Raw genomic sequence first — 4,833 nt, 5'->3', positions numbered from 1 at the left:
ACTACTACTACTATATATATATATATATATATATATATATATATATATATATGAACACATAAAATTTGAGGATTCGGTCAAATTCATATCGACACGTTATAAATGATGGTTGGCAAGAAATATTTTCGAAAGCGATGAATAGTAAGAATGCTCAAAATGTTATTCGAATTTTCTGTGACAAGGTAAAGTCAGTATTTATGATGGCTTATGAGAAGTTCCTGTATTCATAAGAAGAACTATTTATCGGGACTTTCCAAAGCTTTGAGATTATGAAAGTTCATTTAAGTATCGTGATAACCCATATTTTAGCTATAAAATTAATGGCAATTTGAGTAACCATATGTGGAATTAGTGTTCAATTATGCCACCTATAGCTTTTGTATCAACTTTATGAATATGATCATTGGTGACATCATATGAGTAGATATGAGACAATAAATACATTTTTTTGTAATAAAATAGATATTATTAATATAAATAACAAAATAGAAAAGAGGAGAGGTCTAGAAAGGTCGATGGCAAAACCGACATAAGCCACTGACATCAGCCCTCTCCTGAGATAAGAGTGGAAGGGGACTAGATCAAGGGCGATCCTTCGGGAAGGATCGAGCATCCTCAACCCGAGAACAGAGGAAGGCTTATGAGGATTATATAGCTTGAGACCCTTTATCAAGACGGGGAGAGGAGGGACAAGGGGGATCTGATTGGGAGGTCCAACAATTGTAGATTGCTCTTGGCGATGAGCTCTTATATATGTATCTGCTAGAGTTTAATAGGGTATTTGAATTCGGTAGGTAGCAGATATGATAATTGGGTTCGGGTTGTTGTGCTTGATTTTGGCTCAAATCGTACATGGTTGTTTTCTGGAAATTTGAAAATGGATTTAGTTTTGATATAATGATTGTTTGTGTTGATTGGCATTTCTAGGAAGAAGAAATGTGTTAATTTGATGAATGGAAACTAGGGTATGATTGCTGAGAAAATATGGATTATTTTCCATGAAAATATCGATTATTTTCGATTTATTTGGGGTGAGGCTGTTACACTACATTAGTATATTTCAGTGCACATGTAATCTAGAGCAAAATCGACAATTTCTAGCTATAAGATAAACATGATTTAGGTTCAGGAAAACATAATTGAAACCAATTGATGTTGTGAATGTTAAATCAAGCAAAACTAATCGATGAAAATTGAAAGCACAATATCAAATCAATTCACAACGCAATATTTAAGCACTACTACAGAGCAGAGAGAGAGATAGAGAGAGATAGAGAACCTGACAATTTGATGAGAGAGAGGGAGATAGGCAGTGAGAGAGAGCTAGTTCTTCGTCTCCAACGACGAGGACGGTGGCGATGAAACCTAGGCAGACGGAGGAGATGCAGAAGCGTCCGGTGCCGGCGTTGGGTTCTCGTTCGTGCAGAGAGAGAGAGAGAACACACAGCTTTTGTGATCCGAACGAATTAAATTTGAAAGTAGGGTAAGGGTATTTTAGATAGAATAGAGAAAGTATGTGATGGGCCTGGACCAAAACGTTGACTTATATGGGTAAAAAGATAAATGTGGACTTGTGTAAGAAAAAATATTCAAAAAGTGACCTCTGGGAAATTTTCTAAAAAAAAAAATGAATCTCAGTAAAAGATAAATTACCTCGCCTCGATGGTCGGCCCAAATCTAAAACAAAATCTGAGTTCATAGCTCCTATTCACTGTTTCAATCTCTCCACACCCTATATAGAACACCATTGGATTTCTATTATGAGCATCAGAATATGGCTCTCGATCGTTCGGTGTGACAAATATGTTCAATCAACAAAGCGCAGGAACCCAATTTCCTTTCTATGCTTAAAGATCTTTCTTATTGTTCATCGGCAATCCAGAAATTTTCCTGTCAAAAATCGTTGTTTGAATTTTGGACACTCACTTCCCGAAGTGTAGAACCTACTGGCTTGTGATCTGTGAATGTTGGGTTCAATTGGTTTGTCAGAGTTGAACGATAAGTGTGTTTCTTTGAATCGAGATTCTGGGTTTTACTGGGTTGGATGAATTTTGATGGTACTGCATCTGCAGATCACGCTCTCCAGCCTTCCCTTTCTTCCTTTCCTGAAATCAGAATTGTTCGGGTGATTGGGTATTTGGATTACTTCATTATAGGCTGCTGAATTTGAAATTGAGCTTCTGGGTCTCTTGTAGTGTGAATTTGAATGATCCTCCAGTCATCTGTTCCGACTCTCTGCTCCTATTCTTGTTGTCTGCAAAACTTGATAATTTGGAGAGAGGGAACTTCCAGATTTCACACTGTTTGATTTGATTAAATCTTTTCTCATTTTTTACCATATTGACTAGCTGTTTTTGGGTTCTTAATTATTTTAACGGTGTTGATTTTAGAGTTAGTGTCATTTTAAATCTAGATTAAATGAATGACTGAAATTAAATAATAACTTTCGCTATAATTGTAATCTGCACTTGAGGCACAGGTAGGGATCATCACAAGCCGAATTCATGCTTGGGGTCCTAGAGACTGTTAACAACGAATGAATTATCAAAGGAAGAGGAAAAGTCGTTGATGGTCGTGTATGCTACGCCCACAAGGGCATCCCAACTGAGACTAAAGGAGGGACACAAGAAAAGAGTAAAAACATGAGTAAATATATATTCTATCCATTGATCTTTCGCGTAGGCTTCTTGTGTATTTTTTTTTGGGCCAATTACATATAAGTTTACTTGGAGATATTTTCTCTTATATAAGTCCACTTAAATATTTTTACCTATATAAGTCCACCCAAGCCTAAATAGAATATTATATTAGGTATTAAAGTTCAACAAAATTACAGATTGCCATCCAACCAAAAAATTAGATTTTCTCTCTTATATTTACAAAAATGCCACTAATGTAAAAAGTCAACAACCACAAATGGTTTCTGGTTGACCTCCGGCGAGGTCTCCGGCCAACCTCCGACAAACTTTTCGGCCGACCTCCGGTGAACTTTCCGACCGACCATCTGTGAGGATTCTAATGACCATAAAAACTACTACTACTGACAACAAAAGATACTATCACCGACAAAAAAAACTACTGCCACCAGCAACGAAAGTTACTACCGATAGCAACAAAAGCTACTACCACTGACAACAAAATAGACTACCAATAGCAAAAGAGGCTACTGCCACCAACAAAGAAAGCTACTACCGATAGCAACAAAAGCTACTACAGCCAGCAAAGAAAGCTACTACCACTGACAACAAAAGATTGCAAAAGATATTGTCACCAGAACCAAAAGCTACTACCACAGGCTATAAAAGCTACTACCACCGGCTATAAAAGTTACTATGGTGAGATTTCCGGCAACCTTCGGCAAGGTCACAAAAGATACTATCGCTAGTAACAAAAAGTACTACCGAACATAACAAAAGCTACTACCACCAGCTACAAAAGTTACTATGCTGAGATTCGATGACCTTCAGCGAGGTCACAAAAGATATTGTCACCAGCTATAAAAGATACTACCGAGTATATGAAAAGTTACTGTCACCAATAAAAAAAGCTACTATTTCTAGCTATAAAAGATACTACCGAGCAAATGAAAAACTACTACAAGGTAGAACAAAAGCTACTGCCACCACCTATAAAAGATACTACCGAACATATGAAAAACTACTACCAAGCAGAACAAAAGCTACTGTCACCAACAACGAAAAACTATTATCACCAACTATAAAAGCTACTACCCCTAGCTACAAAAGTTACTACAATGAGATTTCCAATGACCTCTGACGAAGTCATAAAAGATAATGTCGTCAACAACAAAAACTACTACCGCAAGTAACAAAAGCTACTACCACCATCAACAAAAACCACTACCACAATCAATAAAAACTATTACCTCCAAACAAAACCAATAGCTAATGTTTTCGGCAACAAAATCTACTACCAAGCATAATGAAAGATATTACCAATGTGTCAAAAATAGACAATCACAGTGGGGAAAATATACTATCACAATGATAAAAATGTACTATCGCATTGTTCAAAATATACTATCATACAATGAGGCCGAAACATACTTATGAATCTCATTTCATTCATCTCCTACATTATCAGAACATGATTATGTGCATGATTTCTCACACTCACTATCAAATTAACAGAAAACATCATCCTAATCTTTGTTTACATTTTCTCAAAACCAAAGAAACGAATTGTAGCAAATTTACACTCAGAATTTTACTAGAACAGTCACCTCCAGGCGACATCTTTGAAGTGGCGTCGTCCAGGACTTGTCATCGAGTCAGCGGCGGTGTCCAAGCTGTACGGATCTCGAATCGTCGGCGGAAGGCGATCATAGCCGTCAAGGACTAGACGAGCCACGGGATGAGCCGGCAAGCCATCTGGTTTCAGAGATCCCGTCGAGGTCAAATCAGAAGTTGTCATCGATGGAATTGGACGCAATAGACGTCGAGGTCAAGGAGCGATGTTGAGGTCGAGGCGTCGTTGTCGAGCCGGCGATGTCGAGGTCGAGGTCAAGGCGTCGTCGTCGATCTGGCGACATCGAGGTCGAGGAGTCGTTGATCTGGCAACATCGAGATCGAGGTGTCATCGTTGAGCCGGCGACGTCGAGGTCGAGGTCAAGGCTTCGTCGTCGAGGTTGAGCCTGCTTCCTCGTCATCTATCAAGCGGTGCCGAGCCATCGTCGTCGAGCTGGTGTTGGCCTGAGACGCCACCATGGCCGGATATTCGAGACCGGAGAAGAGAGGGTGGAGGAACACAAAGAGAGAGAGAGAGAGAGAGAGAGAGAGAGAGAGAGAGAGAGAGAGAGAGAGAGAGAGAGAG

Source organism: Fragaria vesca, linkage group LG2 (genome assembly GCF_000184155.1).
Source record: "Fragaria vesca subsp. vesca linkage group LG2, FraVesHawaii_1.0, whole genome shotgun sequence".
NCBI lineage: Eukaryota > Viridiplantae > Streptophyta > Magnoliopsida > Rosales > Rosaceae > Fragaria > Fragaria vesca.
The sequence above is the reverse complement of the archived record's forward strand: the minus strand, read 5'-3'. Positions refer to the sequence as shown.